This window comes from Ambystoma mexicanum, chromosome 14 (genome assembly GCF_040938575.1).
Source record: "Ambystoma mexicanum isolate Mex_15411 chromosome 14, UKY_AmexF1_1, whole genome shotgun sequence".
NCBI lineage: Eukaryota > Metazoa > Chordata > Amphibia > Caudata > Ambystomatidae > Ambystoma > Ambystoma mexicanum.
Window position 1 is genome coordinate 126119827 of NC_090940.1, and position 21733 is coordinate 126141559.

At 45.3% G+C, this 21733-nt stretch overlaps 1 long non-coding RNA gene across 1 annotated transcript in view; it reads right to left on the reverse strand.

The window, feature by feature from the left end:
- The window catches only part of LOC138527251 (uncharacterized), a 122002-nt gene extending 100959 nt beyond the window's left edge, over nt 1-21043 (reverse strand). The window contains exon 1 of the long non-coding RNA XR_011283830.1: nt 20952-21043. This is a non-coding gene — a long non-coding RNA (uncharacterized lncRNA). The remainder of the gene's footprint in view (nt 1-20951) is intronic.
- Between the last annotated feature and the right edge of the window lie 690 nt (nt 21044-21733).

Sequence of the window (21733 nt, forward strand, 5' to 3'; positions counted from 1 at the left end):
GGTGGATTCTCTTGTCATCTTTTGTGCTTTTTGCCTGGCCTTGGTAATTGCCTTCTGAGGATATCCTCTAGCCGAAAAACATTCTGTCAGTAATTTGCATTCTTTGTTGAAAATTACTTGTTCAGTACAGTTTCTTCTTGCCCGTATAAATTCTCCTTAAGGGATATTCAAAATAACTGGTTGATGGTGACAACTAGTCGCAAATAGTGTCGAATTCACTTCTGTCTCTTTTCTATATGTTTTGGTATACAGTTGATTGTTTGAAACATAAATGGTAAGATCCAAAAAGTTAATTTCTGACCGGCTGCTTTGTCCAGTAAATTCTAGCCCATATTGATTGCAATTGACTTGTTCTAGTAACACATTTAGTTCTTCTGATGTTCCATTCCAGACAATAAATACATCATCAATGTATCTTGACCATTTAATCATACTTTCTTTGAAACCTGGCAGCTGATAGATAAACAAATCCTCGAACATTCCCATCACTAGGTTCGCTAATGCTGGTGCGTATTTCACACCCATCGCAACTCCACGGGATTGACAGTAAAATTGATTATCAAAAATGAAAATATTATTCTCCAGGGTTGCCGAGAGCATTCCTTTCAACATGCTGACATAGTTAAAATGGGAAGCAGACTGATTCTTGAATGTATAGTCAATTGTATCTAGTGCCACTTGATGTCCAATTGATGTATATAGTGCTTTTACATCCCAGGTAGCTAGCAGATAGGTGTTTTGCCAGTGAATTTCTTCCAGTAATTTTATAACAGCAGTTGTATCTTTTAAGTAGGCTTTTATTTTTACTACTTCTGGTCTTATTGCATTATCAATGTACTCTGCCATTGGTTCTGTGGCCCATCCTATACCACTTCTAGCATTAGCATCATGGCCTTCAGTGCACAAGTCTCCTCGGTTCTCAAAGTCTCTTCACTCCGGCGGTCTGATGCAACCAAATAAACAAGTTATTTTCCTCTTTAGATTTTCACAAGTATTCACTCCGGGTGATTCACTATTCACCCTCGATCCCCCTCAGCCGGGCTCAGATCCCTTTAGCACAATGTTCATCATCTTGGATCCCGGGATATCTGCGCTCAGTTCCCTTAAACACAATTTTTGTAGGATATTCCTTTTTGGGTGACTCATGCTTCACCTCAGATCCCTCTCAGCCGGGCTCAGATCCCAGATCCCCCTCAGTTGGGTTTAGATCTTGGATCCCCCTCAGCTGGGCTCAGATCCCTTTTAACAAACAATCTCCCGCAGCCAGGCTCAGACCAATCTCAGTTTATTTCACGTATCAAAGACTTCCGAATATGCAGAGGATTTGGCTTGACCCGTTGCAGGAACACTTAGATTTCACAATTCCGTTCGTTGTAATATTTGTCACCTTTTAGGTGGATACCTAACCGAGACTTTAGAATGAGCACCCATGTGATGCCGGACCACTCTGTCTACAGTATTGTATCTTAGCTTCAAAGTTCGGTTATTCATCTGGTGTTTTAATTATATTTATGTCTCTTGACACACATGCTTCATACACTGTTCTCTTCACTTTTCTTTGTACAATGTTGCCGCTTGCAACCTTGGTTGCCACACAGACCGGTCTGGTATCAGTTTCCCCAACTCACTGGCTGTGCAAACTTCACTTGTGCTGCTTTGTTGTAGGAGCCAAGGACAGTACCATGGAGGCCAACGATTCTCTCCGCCTTGACTATCTACGTGGGAGAGCCTCCGGTATGTCTGACACACAATGCAGGATTATTCAGCTTTGATTCCAGGTATTACGTTTCCGATTCTCGAAGGCTCATGAAAGATACAGTCTTTCAGTGAAAAGGTCAAGGGCACTTCCCTCCTTGCAAACCTCTTCAGTATTGCCATCTTCCATCTTGCAACTGCTGCTTCCTCATGTGCTTTGCCTTGCTCAGAGTGTGCTTTCGTGCTCCGCCTTTTATCCGTGTGGGGAAATGTGATGGAAGTCAGGCATGTGTAATGAGTAATTGCCTGACCCTGCCTGACCATTGTATTGGGATACGTCAGGTATCTGGCTCGGATGTTAGTCCATTTTCTCTCACAGTGAGCTGTCAGTGAGAAAGTGTTTGTGTTGGGAAATGGGGGTGGGGATTGAGTTCCTAGGTATTTTACCTGGTAGAATGGGGTAAAGGTGTCACAGGGAAGGGTGTACCGCGTCTCGCCATCCAGTGTCCCACTTCCACTCCCCGAAGACCACTCATCCAGGTGATCTTCCTGCACTGGTCCATCCCCAGGAACAGGATCCAAAAGTGATGGCTGTGTCCTGGCCACCTGGATGACAGATCCTTGGGGACTAACGGGTCAGGCACCTTCAGGTTCCTCACAAAACACCAACAGCTAGAGAGTCTTGGTCCTTTTTCCTCTCAATTATTTTGAGTGTCCGATATGGAGGCACTTAACATTGGGTTTGCACCCCAGTCTTATATATAAGTTACTTTCAATAATTTAACAACCAAAGTGAACAAAAGCTGTGCCCAATCACAACATGTATTCTGGTCATTTAAAGGCCTTTACCATACTTGACAGCAGACCTTTAAAGCTGAGGGGCCAACTGCAGAGCGGAGCACTCCTCTCCAAGAGTGCTAGAACTGTGTGTCTGTCAAGGAAATTGACTCACAGCTCCCACTCACTGAGTGGACAGTTCCAGACACATGTGCATGTGGCCTCTCGGTTTAAGAATGCTGTGGCTGAACACAGCCTTCCTCACTGACACTACTGGAGCTGCCCCCACACCCTGTGGAGGAGAACAAGAAAGTAGACATAAATGGGAATTTAGCAGGGCTTTAAGTGGGCCAGGGCTCAGCTGCTGCAGTCTCCCAAAACCCCAGACAGTCCCAACAACCACTTTTCCCCCATGAATGGGATTCAAACCCGTGCACTGGCTGTAACTAGCCAGTGCCACGTTGCACTGTGCTATTACTTAGGTGGCAGATTTTGTTTGTTTCATTCACAGACTGCTTGACACATAAAGCCCATCAGACCAATATTTGTGAACGAGATGACGCAGAGTATACTGGTCGCATTGAGATTGCACTGGTCTGTAAGGGCATATGCAAATCTGGTAATTGGTGTCAACAAGCGGTACGAGTGTCAGCAGAGTGGGAAATCAGGCAGGGGAACTCGCCTATCCTTGCCATTTATGTGTGTTTTTCCTGCAACAATTGGCTATCCATTTTGGACTGAAAAGGAGGGTTGTTGGGGTTTTTTTTGTATGCCCCATATTCTTAGATTTGGCTTTGACACCTAAATTATCTGTGGGTCAATGCAACCCTTTTTATCTCCACCTTGAAGACTTTATCGTGTACTCTGGAGGAGTTCCTGTAGTTCTCCCATCACAGTATTAACTCAGACAAAAACCTAAAAGGGAATGAATCATGTTTGCCTTGTTAAAGTATTTGGAAAAGTTAGTGACCAATGGAAATAAGCAAATACATGATGGGAGCAGCAAATGCCTCTGTGTAAGGCCACAGATCTATTGACCAAGTGGGAGAATAGGGCTCTGTGTTTGGGGGGATGCATACACTTTGCAAAGATGATTATTTTGCCAGAGATCCTTTTCCTTTTCCAAACCATCCCACCTTCACCGAGAAGGTCTTTTTCAAGAAGCTGAATAGTAGGATTATTTCTTTTATGGGGGTCGGAGAGTTATGAGCATTAGGGGGCCCAAATAATGTGTTCTCTGAGGTATAGGGGATGGGCAGTTCCAAAAATAGAGAATTGGGTCTGCTCTGTCCTATGAAAGGCATTGAATCAATCCTATCACAATGGATACTCATTATAGCACTTTAATAGAGGCCGTGATTTCCCGAAGGAAGGTACATGGCGCCGCATTATAAGTAAGCCAGTGTGGGAAAAAAACAACAGGAAAACAGAAGTAACTGTTACTGCCACGTTTACAAACCACCCTACAACAATTTTGTTGGTGAGGTAGAGAGCTAAAAGCTGGGAGGAAATCCATCACCTTACTGCCAAACAAATCGGCAAAATCAGCAGAATTACCGCCGGCAGTAATTCTGCAGAAGTCCCCATGGATTCCTGGGGACTCCAAAGAAATGTGTAATCTGGCGGTAAATCTGCCAGACCAAGTGGTGGTAATGGTAATTCCATTTGGCGGTATTTTGGTGGATTTACCACCAAAATACCACCAAAGTTGAAATGAGGTTCATGTTGTTTTCATATCCCAGATATTTTAAGAAGATTACATTGGAACTGATCCAAAATACGTTCTACATTTGGATACAGATGAGACAGAACGAGGTACTCGGATGCTCAGGCCTCATACTCTCAGAAGGGTAATCCAAGCCTTTTGGAAATATTTTTGGAAGACAATAGGAGCTGGCGTTACCTTAATGGGCTAGTTATGGGGCAGAGATTAAGTCCTATCAAGAGTATGGCTACCGAATGACTGCTTGTTTCCGGAGACACACTATAGCAGGCCTAGGAGTTACTTCTACTTTAGAATTACTTTTAGTCCATCTTATTCACTTAATGTGAGCCAAGAGTACCACTTCCAGAATGCAATTGATAGAGATATGAAAGGAGTGGGCTAGGCTGACATAGAGTCATATGGTAACCTCAAATCATGATATAAGAGAGAAAGTGGCAGCTGGGCAGGTGTGCCCCTTTTCATGGATCTATGGTAGTGTAACAAATTCATGGATAATCGGGAAAAATGTATAAAGGGTGTCCTCCAGACAAAATGTTGAACATGTCTCAGGTCATCCCTATTGATGGCGTTGGATTTATCGGCCACCTTTGACCTGGTGGATCATTCCATCTTGATCACCAGGTTGAAGGCCGTGGCTAATTTCTCGAGTGAAGCTACCTATTAGATTTCCTCGTTCCTGAGTAATCGGGAATGTAGAATTTATTGTGGGGAGCCTGAAGCTTCTCCCACGATCTTGGAATTTGGCATTCCCCAGGGAGCTTGCATCTTACCATGCCTATACAACATCTTCACCATACCTTTCTTTGCTCTTCAGAGGAAAATTGGATAGCGTTTACGAACTATGCTGATGACACTTAGTGTGACATCCCACTCACAGGTATTCATGATGAAGACCAATTTCATCTTAATGAGGTGTACACACTTGTTGAAAGTTGGATGGTACAGAGTGCCCTTACCTTGAATAGAGACAAGGCAGAGCTTATGGTTATTGGTACCCCCAACTTGATAAGGAAATTGGGACCTGTGTATGAGAGCTTTTGCATACAGGACACCAGAATTGCCTCAAAAAAAGACTAAGACGCTGGGCGTCTTCCTTGATCAACATCTAAACATGAAAGCTCATGTTGGCAGTCTGGTTTCGTCCTCAGCGTATTATATCAAGCTTTTGGCCCATCTTTGCCCTTTTACTACACAACCCAATGCCAAGGCCATCGCAAGGGCCATAGTGGGTGCTAAAATTGACTACTGCTACAGTCTACTGTATGGTATCAACAAAGTGGACTGCAACCGTTTGCAGGTAATACAGAACAGCGCAGTACGAGTGGTTACTGGAATCGCTTGGAGAGACCACGTCTCTGAGGCCAGACGTAGTCTACACTGGCTCTCAGTTGAGTCTAGGTTATTATATCGCATTCTACTAATCACTCACAAATGTCGAATGGGCAAGATGAACGCCTATTTACAGGACCTATGCAAAGAAAAAACTCATGTGAGATCCCTTAGACCCAATAATACTGACCAGTTGCCCTCCCAGATGTAACACCACCAAGGCCACAAATAGAGCATTTAGAATGCGGCCCCCAGAGTATGGAGTGGTCATGGGCCTGAAGTCTACTCAACTTTTCAAGAAACAATTGAAAACTTTGTTATTTGACTAACTCTGCTTTCCATCCTGGATTTCCTCTTTGATTAAGACCTGGGCTTTACTACTCCTTGCTTGTTGCCAGTTTTCTCTGTTGTCATTGTGCCCTTAAGCCTACGGGTCCATGGTTTGCGCGGCATGCATTTATTAAAGTAAAGTAAATTAAAGGTCAAAGGTTAGAGAGCCCAACCCTATAAACTGTTTGATGAAGTAGACAGGTGTCCCAATGAGGCCACAATACAAATGTAGCTTCTTGAAGGGGGCTGTGGCTTCTGAGGTTGACCAATGGGAAAGGTGTATCCGTTTGACACACAGGGTGCTGATAGGGGTGTAACTGCACAGGATACAGAATGGATGCATTGATCGACTTTATTGCAAGCTGCAGAAATTGGCAAGAATGGATCCTGGCACAGACGCAAGATGCTGATGTTGGCGGCTGGGAACCCATTTCTTGGGTATGACCCATCACTAGGCTATTTGGGGATCATATTGGAGTAGAACGTCAGAAAAAAGGAGGGAAAGCATTAGAGATGGAAGGTTCCATTGCAATGTTGTGCAAAGCAACTTCATTGGAAGATAAAGAAGGAAAGAACTGGGGTATTACATTTTTTGGGGAGCTTGGTAACTCGCTCATTAATACCAGATGGATAGAAGAGCCCAGAAGCAGTCTCTATAAAAGAATGAGGCAGAACATTGAAGAGAAAGATGCACCTGGACAAATATCGGCTCATATGTGCAATCAGTTGAATTAAACATTACTTGAGATTGGGGGTGCACTTCTGGTGTATGTTGAGGATTTGTACTTTTTAGAGCTATTACAATTAAATAGAAAATATCTTTAAATAGAATGTTCCTGTTAAAACGTCTGACACGATAATGTATTTATTTATTTATTTATTGCATTTAGGTTACACCCTAACCCTGTGGTATCACATCATTTCTACAGAAGTAGGAAGACCGTCAGTAGAGCAGGTGAGGCATTATTCATATTTGTTGAACGGCTAAGTTTTCACAAGTCTTTTGAAGGAACGGTAGGAGCTCTCGTTTCTGATGTTGGGCGGTAGAAAGTTCCAAAGGGCGGGCCCTGTGCCACAGAAACTCCCTCCACCTGCTCTTTTGCTTTGGTAGCGCAGAGATCGGAGTGAGGCTCTGGAGATGCAAATGTTGCAAATGTAGAAACTCTGCGTCCTCTAAAACGGCGGGACTATAGACACCATGAACTTTGGAAGCAGGATTTGCAGAGGAGAAACTTGGCCTTGCTGAAGGAGGCGCCCATGGAAGATTCTATTCATACACTTCAGGGTGACAATGAGTTGGCGTCAATATCTTGACCTTACAGGATATGATTTTTCAGATGAACAATGGCTGCTCTGACAACCATATTAAGAGAGCGGTCATCACCCAGTCCACCAGTGGGGCTGCCTGGCTTAATGAGCCCCGTTCATGATGCCTGTAGCTATTTAAGCCAGTCACTCCTGGATCCATAGCCCTGCCTACCGTTGGCCATTATAAATAAGGCCCATAAATGGAAAACGGTGCACTCGTCCAAGTGGTCCGTGCCTCGCTGTGCATTGGCTTGTACTATCGCGCCTTGGTTATCGTAGTTTGCTCTACAGGAGTCGACGGGTCGGGGTCATCGTCTTACGGGCCATTGTTTTGTGACATACAGTGCCGCTCACCCTGTTGCCACCGCTGTCTGCCCTCAGCACTAGAGGTGGGCGAAATTTGTGCCTGTGGAATGGAATTGGGGAAATTCATCACCAATTCCGCGTTGCCCAGTGGTTGTCCCCCTCTTCCACCATATTTTTAGGCCAAATTTGTATTTGCTCGGATATTTCATTTTTCTATTAAAAAAAAAAGTTTTTGACCGAAACCCTTTACAAAATGAAATTTTGAGAAAAAAGGACATTTTAGGAGAGAACACATCCGACGTTTTGTTTGTTTTTTGCCCGAGACATTTCATGACACTTGAGGAAAAAACGAAATTTAAGCAGGAAAAGTCCTGAAATGTACACATTTCACAGTGCAGGCCAAGTCAGCAGACTATGCAAATTTATCCTGGAATTCGCCAATTTCCCTGCACAACGAATTTCAGCCACTCCTCACCTCTGAAACGCCGTTCCCAGCAGTTGCATGTTTCCCTATCCTGCTCTTCTTTTTGCCACTTCTCTATCCCATTTTTCTCAGACGACTTTTTATTTATTTATTTATTTATTTACATTTTTAAAGCGCTCACACAGCCCGGGGGCATCGAGGCGCTGTTACAGGAATATGTCTCTTAGTTGCGTATTTTTGGAGATTTCTAAGCACGGACCCGGGGATCTTCATCATCACAGGACTCTGGGCTTCCATGACCTTTGACCGCACCATTCTATGTTTGAGGGCCACAGGGATCTCCCGATGGGTCTTGCTGCAGTACGTCCTTTCACAGGGGACACCCCCATATGCCCCACTTTTTTTATTTTGCTTTTTCTCTGGTATAAGTTTCATTCCCAAAATAAGTCACTGGGCCTCAGCAACATGAGTAAACGCAGAGCCGGAAATGCCACCTTGATATAAAAGAACATTTGAGCTATCTAATGTACCCTCCTGTCAATCAACAGCTTGACAGACATTTGTGGTCTCCGACGTGCATCCTGAATCGAGAAGCGCCCCATTGAAGTCTGCTGCAGTCCTTCCCGAGCAGCAGCACTCCCACTTCCTTCATGGCATGCCTTCTCTGTCAAGCCACATGGCATCCCGGCAATGAACTCCTCTGGTAAAATAGCCTTTTCTTGTTCGTCAATTACGGCTGCCATCTCATGCTGAACACAGCATCACCGACTTCTGCTCTGCCTCGGTCTGTTGTTATAAATCCATCACCGTTCCAGTGCTAGGTAGTGTTAGTTAAAGAGTGAAAGCGTGTTTATGCGGCGAAACATCGGTACGTTACGAACCGGGTATTTTCTGGCGTGCTGTGCTGTCGTGTACACTGTCATTGCCACAAGAACACGCTGGGACTTCCGAGCTCAGCGTGCAGGCCTTTCATCACACTGAACACACAGCGACTCTTTTTTAAAGAGTACCCTGAGTTTGTCCTTGAAAACGTGATGAAATGTTCCTTAGCTTCTCACTTTTTGGAAATTGACAGTATTGTTTCTTTAAAAAAAACTTCGGCTTTGGGACGAGCCCAAATTGCGCGTTGCTTTTGAGCTATCCATTGATTAGTGGAGCTGTCCGAATGCGATTGTAAACAACGCGTTTAACACCCAGAAGTTTCTCAGGCGGACACGGGGATCGAACCTGCGTTGCTGCAGTACGTCTTGCTTCCAAGATGAGCGTGTTGCCCCTGAACTATCCACTCGCGAATGAGCCAGTAAAATGACATGTTTTATTCAGACATCAGAGAAAACGAAAACAGTGGAAATGTTTGAACCTTTCTTATCCACTGCATGTATACTTCTGGGTAACTTTCCGTTGCATAGATATTTTTCTTGTCTCAGAGAAATTGCAAGTCATAGGACCCTGAAGGAAAGGACACGGTACCCAGTTATAAAGTGGCCAAGGAAAATGTTGCTAAGGGGACATAACCCAAACTTGCACTCCAAAGAAAATCCAGCACTTTGAGTACATATCCTAGGACCAAAGTTTAGAATTGTGAACAAAGGCAGTCTTAGAATATGTTAGGGAAGGCTTCGTAGGGTGCAAGAAAAAACATCTTCTCACTTGCAACATTTTCCCAGTGGCTTTTTCACATGGAAGCAGGAAGCATTACCTCCACGTCCACTCTTCCTCGTCCCAGTACTTACTTCATGAGGCCCCTGCCTCCGACACAGGACCTTCTTCTATTTCTTTAAATTCCTATAACTCCTCCCCCACATCCACGTCACTCAGTTACATTTTTCCTGCCTCCAGCAGGTTGGACTTTTTCTTCCCGGGGCAGGGCACTGGGGAGCACCGATTGCTGCCCCCCTGGGGGGGGGGCTGTGTGGCGGGGCCCTCGGCTCCCTCAGGTGCGGCGCTGCTCCTGGGCCACCTGCAGGGCTTGGGGTCACAGTTGAGCGGGATTGCTCGCTCGGTTCTTTGCTGGGCTCCGGACCGCAGCGTGAGCATTGTGTTCCGGGTCCTGCATGGCCCAGGGAAGGTAAGGAGAGGGGAGGACTGGGCTTGATGTTTTTTCCCCTCTCCTCCTGTTTTGGCCATCTTGATTCGACAGGCCTTTTCCTCGTGCTCTGTGTACACATCTTTGTTGGAAATGATGGCAAGCACTTGGCAGTATGGGCTAAGTCTTCCCATTTGTTGTGAGGCCTCTCTGCTTCTTGTCGTGGGGTGACTGTGGCAGAGAGTATTTGAAAGTGCGGGGGCTCTGTTCTGTCGCAGGCATGTCACATACCACCCGCTCCTCAGCCACACGCAGCCCAGGATGCACCGGATGTTAGCTGCATTCTCTGGGGGAAGGTAAGGAGAGGGGAGGACTGTGCTTGATATTTTTCCCCTCTCCTGCTGGTATGGCCATCTTGACTCCTTCAACATGCCGTTTCCTCGTGCTCTGTGTACACATCTTTATTGGACATAATGGCAAGCACTTGGCAGTATGGCCTACCCATCCCTTTTTGTTGTGAGGCCTCTCTGCTTCTTGTCGTGGGGTGACAGTGGCAGAGAGTCTTTGAAAGTGCAGGGGCTCTGTTCTGTCACGGGCATGTCACATACCACCCGCTCCTCAGACACACACAGCCCAGGATGCACCGGATGTTGGCTGCATTCTTTGCGTGCAGCCTGTGAAAACGGCGCCGATTTGGACGCGCCTGCAAGCGGCCAGAAGAGGTACCGGCCTGGCATAGTCTACACTTCGGGTTCGAGTCTCTGCGGTGCTGACTCGGCCCTTCATCCTTCCTAGACCAACGCATTGGAACGATTTAGAGCTTGGGGCTACCAGCTACTGGATACAGGGCTCAAGCCACCTCTCAGCAATGTGGCGAGTTAGTGGTGTGTTTGGGTCTGTGCTAGCTATGGATGCAGACTCCTTGTCCTGCCCTCTTCCTCTGAACTGCACGAGGGAAGGTCAAAGGAGATGATTTTCTTTTCCCTTGTCCGGCATGGAATTATAGAAAATGCATCATGGAAGTAATGGCCATTCAGAGGGTTCCCAGTGTCTCTTCTTTTAGGGCCCAGGTCCTCCGGTGCCGACGTGTTGCTTTCACGCCTCCTCTCAGACTTGTGGGAAGTGATATGGCACATGGTGGCACATGTCTGAGCTTGGAGGGGTTCTCAGAGCCCCTGGTGTCAGTGGAGGGGGATGTCACTTCAGTGGGTTTTTCCAGTGTAGGAATACCCCAGGTGGGGGGGTTGCCTTTCATGTCTGCTATCCGGGATGGATTGCTTTGCCCCGCTTTGTGACAGTACTCTGCCCTTTTGACGCCAGCCTGGTGGCTCCTCTGTCGGCTGGGGGGGGCATGGTCTGCTGGACTTCTGGGCTGTCCTGTTTCTTCCTTTTGATAAGTGGGATCTTTTTGTGGGCTGACAAGCATGCTGTTATATTGTGGCGCAGGCATGCTTCAACGTCCTGTGATTTTCCTCTGGTGCAAGTGCAGTGACTGGCAGTTTTCCCTGGCTCCTCGTCTCTGTCTTCTCGGAGGTGTATGGGTCCGGTGGGGTTCGGCTTCCTGGGTAATGGGCTCCTTCCGGAGGGGGGTATCAGTTGCAGTTCCTGTCTCCTCCTGTCCAGGTTTGCATGGTTAGGACTTTGGTACCCAGTTCACGGTCCAAGTAGTTGGCCATGGGATCAGTTCTCTCCGAATGATTGTTGTGGGTTACCGTCTTGCCCATTCCTCTCCCTGTTCAGGGTCAAGTTTTCTACTTGCGGGTGTTCCTTGTCCCTATGCCTTATAGGATGTTTCAACTGTTTATGGGTCTCAAGACCCTGCACTGCTTGTCCGGATGTCTGGGGAGAGCGTACTCTGGATGTTGTGCAGGGGGGGCGCTTGCTGGCTGGTTTGGGCTGGGTTCTCAGAAGGCAGTGTGTCTCGGCTCGCCTGTTGCTGAAGTTACGGGGCACGTGGCGTCTTGCGTGTTTTCCGGTTCCTTGAGCCGGTCTTCGGTTACGTCCCCTGGTGTCTTATACTCTCTTCCACTGGCTTACAACGTCTCGGCTTTCGTAGTTGTGTTTTCAGTGTCCCCAGCGCTGCGAGTCTCCCTGCTGTGGTGGCGGGGGGTTTCAGGTCTACTTGCTGAGGTGTGCATGGTCCATCCTCCTGTGGCTCTCTTACTACCGACGCCGGCAGAAAGGGTCTACATTGGGGGTCCTCTCAGCTCAAGGGTTGTGAGATCTGGGGAGAGCCGGCGATCATCCAATTGGCAAGAGTTGTGCCATTGTCCAAGCTCTGGTGTACTACAAGGAGTTGCTGGACGGTCGGCAGTTTTGATCCGATCAGACAATATGACGGCCTTGGCATATGTCAACTTCAAAAGGGGTTCCGGCCACTCCTTGAATGCTCTGGCAGCACTGATAGGCACCTGGGAGAAATCTCATCTGGTGTCTCTGGTGGCCTCACGTATCAGAAGGGTGGACAATGTTCAAGCGGATCTTCTCAGATGCCGGTTTTCACTCCTCGGCAGAACTGGTCCAGTTGTCCCAGGTCTTTGCGGTGACCTGTATCAGATTAGGGTCCCCGGTTCTAGACCGGTTTGCATCCCCGGCCTCAGCAGAAGTTCCCCTCTTCTGCTCTCGGTTTCAGGCCGGGGGGATTGGAGGATGGACGCCCTCTCTGTACAGTGGCCTTGGGGTTTTCCTTTATGCCTTTCTGCCTATTCCCCTCTGCCCCGGGTGGTTTGGCACATCAGAGTGTCCAGGGTGACTGTGTTGTTGTTAGCTCAGTTCTGGTCCTGCTGGAGTTGGCTCCCCTCTCTGTTGGAGCTTCGGTCCTAGGAACCTTGGCTGGTTCCGAGGTGGCCGTGTCCCCTTCAAGGGGATCTGCGGTTGGAATTCCACTGGATGCAATGGGCAGTGTGGCTATTGCTCAGTCTAGGTTGATATCTCAGGGGTTCTCAGATCCTGTAGTTGAGTACATAATGGATGCTCTTAGACCCTCTACTCTGAAGGTGTTCGGGCAGGCATTGGGGCCATTTCCGAGACTGGTATGGGCGGTCTGGGATCCCTCCCCTGCGTTCTGGCCTCTGCTATCCTTCGATTCCTCCAGAAGGGCTTTTGACAGGGGCCTGGCAGTTTTTTTTCCCAGGCTTCACTCTCAGTGGGCCTCCATGAAATTGAGTTTGGGGGACTCTGATCGTCACTTGGATGGGGAGGTGTTGGTGGGGAAGTTGCTCCAGGGTTTTTCTTCTTCCAGTCCTTGTGCTGATAAAGGGCTTCCCCCTTGGGATCTCCCTCTTGTATTACGGTTCCTTCAAGGGCCTCCTTTTGGGCCCTTTTCCGAGATTGATATCAAACATCTTACACTGAAATCTGCTTTTCTTATTGCCCTCGCTTCTGCCCGTAGGCTTGGGGAGATTGGGGCTCTCTTATGTCACCCTCCTTTCCTGAGGGTGCTGCCAGACTAGGTGCTGCTGAGGTGTGGTCTGAAGTTCCTCCCTTAAGTTGCATCTCGGTTTTCACACCTCTCGGGATCTGGTTCTCCCTGACTTCTTTCATGATTCGAGAACGCATGATGAGGTGGCTTGGCTTAACATTATGTCCGGCGGGACGTGTTGGAGTATTTGGTTAGGTTTTTTTTTTCACCAATCTGATAGTCTTCTGATTGCTTGTGGTCCGGCTGGGGCTGGGCATAACACATCTGTGGTTTCCATTTTCCGATGGTTCCGAGTTGTGATCTCCAGGGCCTATGTGGCTTTTGGCTTGCCTGTGCCTGCGCACGATCAGGGGCGGTCCGCCAGGGGTTTGGCGGCTTCCTTGGCCGATGCAAGGAGGGTTTTCTCTGCAAGAGATTTGTATGGCTGCCGCCTTTGCTGGTCTAGGGATTTTCATCAACCGCTATGGGTTGAGTTTCTCCCACTCGGGGGGTTGGTTCCTTCGTGGTTGGAGTTTTATCTGTGGGGATATGAATTAAGAGTTATTGTGGGTGTGTTTGCTGCACTGTCTTTAGCTCTGTGTCTCATTGGGACCTTTTCCCCGTTGCTGCTTTGGTATACCTCATGTAGTAAGTACTGGGACGAGGAAGAGTGGACGTGGAGGTAATGCTCTGATTACTTAGTGGTAATTTTCATTACTCCTAGTCCTACTCTTCCTCGTCACAGTACTGATGACCCTCCTCACCCTTCCTGCGGGGAAGGTCCCATGCTCTGGCTTGGTAATATGAAACTGAGTGACGTGGATGTGGGGGAGGAACTATAGGAATTTAAAGAAATAGAAGAAGGTCCTGTGTCGGAGGCAGAGGCCTCATGAAGTAAGTACTGTGACAAGGAAGAGTAGGACTAGGAGTAATGAAGATTACCGGTAAGTAATCAGAGCATTACACACTAGACTGCTTTGATATGCTTGCACTGACCAGGAGCAACCACAGGTGTGTTTTGCATCTCGGTTTGTTGGGGTTCGTCAGTCAAGAGCATAAATGCAACAATAGGAACCCAATCTAAAAATCAAGTGCGGCAAGACATTGCCTCGAACATAAACATTCTGCGAGTCAGTTGCTCTGTCCTGCTGGAAAAAAAGAGAGCCACTTCCTCTGAGAAGTGTCACGTTATGTTATGTTGTGAAGGTTAGCAAGAGCCACGAGTAGATGGAATTATGAAGGTTAGCAAGTGCCACACTCAGACAGAACTGTGAAAGTTAACATGTTCAATGTCACATAACCCACTAACCAAAAAAGCTTAAACTTTCTGCATACCTAACTCACTCAAAAAAGTCACACAACCATCTCTCACCACACTGCAACAACACATAAACCGCACCAACAGCACACGAGGACTGACACCGATCCAATACTCGCACCAAAATTCAGCACACAGTGTATGCCGAGCTGAAGCTGGCAACAGAACACCACTCCTCTCACTATCCTGCTCCCTCTTCACCTTACTAACCCATCCCACCTTCTCGTTTACAGATCCGCCAGAGCGCCTGGGGACCAATTCCGTTGGTGATGGTGCATGGTACAAATACCTTTAACATAACATGTTATTTGCATAGCGCACTATCCGCTGAGGGTATCCTAGCGCAGGGTTTGGGAAAAAAAACTGGAGAGAGGATTATTTGAAAAAAGACTCAAGCAGAAATTCTGGGTAGAGAAAAGTCTTGAGTGCTTTCCGGAATTTCGCGTAATCCACCATTAACCTCAGGGAGGGTGGAAGAGTGGTCCCCTCTTGTTCTCACGAGAAAATCCCACAGTATTTTGCAGAGAGTATTTACCATGAGAATTTACCAACGGGATTCTCAAGAGAAGGCAATACATGTTCTGTTTTTGCGGCAGGATGCCACTCACACACAATTGTCATGAATAACCACATTTATACTTACGAGAAGACGAAAACATATAAACAAATAATCCAAAGGTCCCCATAAATTTTAAATACGACCAAATGCTACCCTTTTACTCCTCTCACATACATATCAAAGGCCAACATCCCCTTCCCCCTCCTAACATTACATTAATTTCATTGTAAGCACTTTGCAATTTCCCTTTCTTGAGAGGATATTCAGAAGAACGCCTTTCATTATTGGAAAAAAAGGATATTTTTCATTTCTAAAAAGCCTCAGTTGCTGCAATGTACCATGGGAGATATATAAAAAAAATGTGCCTGATGCACCCTTCTCTACCAAATCTTTTTTTTAAATAATCGACAGATTTGGACCAAGACACCTAAAGGCATATCTGCACCTTTTTGAGCCCAAATTATTTAAAATGGAAAGCAAATAAATCCTGCGTTTTATCCTGTGCATCTGTTTAATGGATGCTAATTTTTCCCAGTGGGAAACACAAAGCAAAAAGTAAAAACACACTGCTTTTACTTAACTTATTATGTCTCTAAAACTGTTGCACCATGTCCTCCATGATGTAATTTTGTATGTCAATGTGAATGCCTTATGTCATATGATGTATGCGCTCATGGGCTTCACATTGGGGGGTCTGAGTTAAGATGGTCATCACTTCCCATGCCTGCTAAATATAATGGGCTTTGTTGCAACAAATCAAATCACCTGAAGTAAATTTCAAGGGTTTTGTTATGCTATATTATCTTCCGAGTTGACAGTCAATGACCTTTGGCTTTGGCCACGGTGCATGTTGACCCAATCATTTTAAAAAAGAGGGAATGCCACAGGCCAGTATCCCCGGCCTACAGGCAAATGCCCAGAACCCCTCCTGTACATAACCAGATCCCAACAGGCACGGCCACTGTCCATGGCTAGTAACCTCCGGGTACACTCTACAAGTTCCACCAAATGTTTAAAAAAAAAAATGATATCCGCCTGCATAACAGATCTGATCCCACATCTGCGCAGGTTAAAAACACGCAGCCCCAGAGGTCCATGGGATACTGGTTATTCCCCCTCCTTATTTTCCCTCTTTTTAATGCGGAGATAATGAATCATCCTGACAATGGATGGATGGCTCAATCCATAATGTTCTCTATTCCTGTTACAATCTTTCCCGGTAATCACGCCCACGCTAAAGCCGAGTGGGCCGATTCCCGCGGTAATGCAACGTCTGCCGATTTCTGCAGGAATGGAAACACATTTGAAAATGGAAAAGTCATCCCCATCCTCATTGGCACTCACCAAGCACCCCCTTTCTCTTTTCTTGGTCCTCCAAGGTCCATCCTTTTTTGTAATTCCTTCCCGTCCCTACCCCCATTATCCCCTTTCACTCTCTGGTTTGTATGATTCATTTTCTTTTCCAAGTGCAGCATTTGACATCACTGCGGGAATCTCAAAAGTTTCCTGTGGGGTTCCTCTGCTAAAATGAATGCTTTCTGCCCTAAACGAGCTTGCCAGCCCACCCCTAACTTCCTCACTGCGCAAGTAATCATCTTTCCCCCCCATGTAACCTGACAAGAATCCACCCCTTTTCCCCGCAGAAAATATATTTTTGTGCTTCACTCATGATAACCGCAGAAATCTTATGCATCTAGCAAAATAAACATGTTGGATTTTCATTTCTGAAAAGCATCTGTGCAGCAATGCACCCTGAGGGAGATATACATGTTTTTGGGGAGCAGGGGTCACCCATGGCTTTGAATAATATTTTTAAAATGATTAGATGGATTTACACTAAACTAACAAAAGACACTTCCTCAATGCTTTGTAACCAATTTGCTTCTTATTTGGTGAAAATCCATCCAGCAATTTTATGCTACGGGTTTTCAATGGGAGCCCCTTTTTCTCTATGGGAAGATTAACGGGAGTCGGCCAAAACCAGCATTTTTTTGTTTGTTTTCTTAATATGTTTTGAACTGTTTATCCAATTTTCACCAAATTTTCCAGTTGATGGGGCCTGGTGGAGCTCTTTTTTAGAAAATGACATCCTGCCGCGTGAAACAAGCCAAATGTTATTAGCAATCAAATTTTGTGAAAATTCTATGTAAACAGTTTTACCTTAACTATTGAGCTATTGGGAGGTTACACCTTATTACATATGCATTGCCCTGCTTTTGGCACTATATAAAGATGTATGAATTCCATCGCAAACTATTATAAATGCTGTCTGCAAATCATAATTTTTTAAACAGAGAGTAAAAATGAAAAAGAAAGCCAATTTTGGCAGTTTTACTCTTCACTTTTCAGGTGTTTTATAAATGTTTACAGTTGCAAGCACGGGACGCAACAGCGTGCAAGCACTAATGTTGGTGGCCCCTGCATGCACTTAACATTTATTTGCAAAATGACCCACTTGTTCTTTTAATATGCATTTTAAATGGGCCTCCCTTTGTTCTTATGTAAATTTACTATAAAATGACTGTCATTTTCCCATGAAATTACTGTGATTTTACAACATCAAATGGCTTCATCAATAAAATAGCATGGTGGAGGATTTTCATTTTTGAATAGCCAGAATTGCTGCAATGTGCCACATGTTAAATATAAAGGTTTTTCGTGCGCAGGGGGTACCGCTTTCTCCATCAAATATTTTAAAAACTACTGGATAGATTTACCCTAAACCATCAAAATGCACATCTGCAACATTCTGTGAGCAACTTGTTTCTTACTGGGTGGACATCCGTCCAGCTGTTTTCTCTCTATGGGTGGTCAACCCAAGCACCTTTTCTCTATGGTGAAATGAAAGTGGCTGGGCCGAAAACAGCTTTTTTTGTTTTCTTAATAACTTTTACAATTTTTCATGAATGGTCTTCCAAGATTTCCTGTTCGGAAGGAACTGGGACAACATTTCTTTTGGGAAACCTTCATCCAAACCCTTCCAGCGAGTCCAACGTTATTGGCATAGCATTTTGGGAATACTAAAATAGGTTTCACCTTCACATAATTAAGTTATTGACACTACTGACCTGGCCCATGGGAACCTCCCCGACATACCAAATGTAGTGAAATGATTTGATATGGATAATATAATTTGGTGAAATGGGAAAGTTTGCAATTTGACAGCCTGCTAGCCTCCCATCCCACCTTTAGTCATAGACCAATGTAAAGAGGTGGGGATGTTGGAGAATTAATTGGTAGGGCCGAGCCGGAGCCAAGCCAAGCCAGGGGATCTGACAGCGCTCTGAGAGCCAAACTACCCTTACCTGGGCTCCTGCCCCATCCCCCTCCACCCCGCACCCCACAACACAAAATCTGTACCTGGCACCCTGTCTATCCATCTTGCCGCTCTCCATGCAGGACCCAGAGCTTTTTTTAGCGACTAATGCCGCAGGAGAGCAAACATAGATGCCCCATTGCAATATTTATGACGTGTGTAATTTCCTCAACAGTGACCGTTATCGGAAAATTGAACACATATGAGGCACACGGCTAGTCTCACGTACACTTACCCCATGGTCAGTGGTTGAGTTTAACTGATCTGTTTAACAAAAAATTGTAGTATTCTTGTGACAATGAAGTAGTCCAATTGGACACTGACACATCCTTATCCTTACTTTCAGGATTGAATTACCTACCCAGATATCCTCACTTGAAGAAGGGCATAGCAGCCCAAAACTTGTAGTAAACTGATACAAGACGATTACGAGTGAAACCTGCTCTCGCTAAGAACTGTGAAGATGTGTCCCTATTGTGATGTCTGACGTTTACAAGTATCAAATTGTATTTGACACTGTGAAATGCTGTACACATATTTTATGTGAATTTTACTTACCTTATGTCAAATCTTTTACTAAGATTTAATGCCTGTTAAGGAAAAACCACCTGATCACGACCTTGGTGGTAACGCTAACGCTATTAGCGCGACCGCCATAGCCCCCGGCGCTAATAGCGCGGGATCACGAGTTGGGTGGACTTGGAAGTCCCCATTCCCCATTGAGCCCATTCGGGAATGCCCCATTCCCCATTGGGCTCAATGGGGAAAATTTGCGCTCTTACCGCCGGCGGATTTCCCGCCAGCGGTAATAGCACGAATTTTCGGCGGATTTCCCCCCAGCCAAGAGCTGGGGCGAAATCCGCCGAAGCCCTGATTCGGCGGACCCTTAAATCCGGCAGTAATAGCGCTACCGCCGGATTTAAGGGTTACCGCTGAGGTCGTGATCAGGCCCATATCTGTTAATTGCCTTCAATTTCATGAGATGCAAAATACTTGTGTGTATTAATCACTATTTTTTGAATTTCTTCTTCTTTTGTGTACTTATTAGTAAAAATCCTTTTCATTGAAACTTGGGAAAGTTGAATTTTTTATAATACTTTCTGGATAAAAATTGTTTGACAGTTACATTGTATAAAGTGTGCCCCTGGTCTTGCCATCCGATGTACAATGGAAGACCTCTTTCCCTCACCCTTTCTATACCCCACTTGAGGCCCTCATGTGTCATCTGCCCTCCCTCACAGCACAAGGCCCACACCTGGCATCCCGCCCTCTCACCAGTACACATTATATTTATGGAGTAACACTATACATTATAAACAGATTTGAGTGAGACTTTCCTTACAACACAGACGGAACAAAATCACTGATGGCCGATACTAAACTTGAGAGTTAAGGAAAATAAGGCCAATTGAGGTGAAGTGATTTGCTCAGGATCACATGAGGTGTGAAATAGGAAAGGCAGGGCTTGAGCCCAGGTTTAATGGCTCCACATTTTACAATTTAGATGGCAGATGACACTTCATCTTCTCCCGTGCCATCTTCAGTTTTAGAACCAACAAAACACTTTCTGCAAAATTGCATCTTAAGGTCTAAACCTTTAGGTTGTTTAACAAATCTGATTTTCACACTGTTCAGTAAATCTGGCTCGCTTAGCATCAAGTGACATTTTTTTTTTTATTTTGTATATTGGTTTACAAAACCTTTTACACAAATACATAATACAAGTCATAATAAAATTCATGCAGTAATTTACACAGTTAATACCAAATATGCAATAACAAAATGTTTAGACATGGGGCGTGTAAACATATGACTGACAAATAAAGTAATATACAATGTTAATAGAGTTACTAAAATACACATGTATAAAATACCCATATGCAACAACAATAACACATTTATACATATGACGTATAGACGTATAGCTGGTAAACATGAATAATATACAATCTTAATAGGATCACTCAAATTAATTCCAGATGTGAAAAAGAAATGCAGATTAAGGCTATGCTAATAAACCCATTCTGGCCCCTTTTCGCCCAACAGTTTATAGCATCTTTTTATAAAATAGAGAGAGGCTACATGCAGGGGTGTTGCTAGGTCTGGAAAAGATTCGGGGCTACGCTTATGTCGGGACTGTCGGGACTCAGGGCTAGCTAGTCTTTTGGTTGTAGCCCCTGAGATTCTATCCAGGGCTATAATCACAAGACCCAAGCCTACAGACCCCCGTAGACCCTGCCCCAGCAACGCCTATGGCTACATGGATTCTGTGGTGCTCACCACTAAGATATCTACAACATAATGCCTCCTCATTAATTGTCCGCAAGTCCAAGTAAAATTGTCACAAAATGCGTTCACCATCAAAGGTGCCTTTACAAAATATGAATAAATATTTCCAGCTTTCAATGGTATCCGAGGTCTTACATATACAACATACCCTTTAGTTTCTTGGGATTCCTCTTCTGGGTACCCACACGTCTGAGGTACACAGCTGATTTAGATGGGGTAAGTGACATGATAAAACCACCTGACAAAATATAAGACAAATATTAATAGAAACACATGTACAAAAAACAAATATTCATTATTTCATCAGAAAAAAAGGAAGGGGCCGAGCCAGGCCCACAATCTGGTACGGTGGAATGCAGGCTAGGAAAAGATCTAAGCAACAGTCACTGAATCTGCTGAGCTACCTTTCCAAATTTGTACGTTTGGCGTATTTACCCAGTTTTCCTTGCCCATCAACCTCTGGAGTTCTGGCATTGCATCTTTTTCCTTGATGGCTTTCGACCACCCCTCCTTCCGTGGCAATTAACCTGTAAAGCCCCTTTCTCCTTTTTCTCCATCATTTTATCATTAACTCGATCCCCGACCCTTACCCTGCTCTCAACCCCTTTCCTTACCCATATTTCTTAGTCCCCTGTTCCTTGCCACTCACCCGCTTCAAATGCCCATTACACCCAGCCTTTGTGTGTGTGTTGCAATCAGTGTGACTTCACATGAGAGTCTTCTGGACAAGATAATTGAGAAAATGTCACACCCTGACCTTGTTATCTACCGATAAGTATTACCTGAATTTGACATCTTTCAGCACTTGTTTGGCAATCTTGCCCAAAAGTCAGCACCATAAACGATCCAACAGTAGTTACTACCACATAGTAAAATCAATGGGTGCAATTTTGGTTGATATTAAACTTTTTGTTTATAATGAACACACAA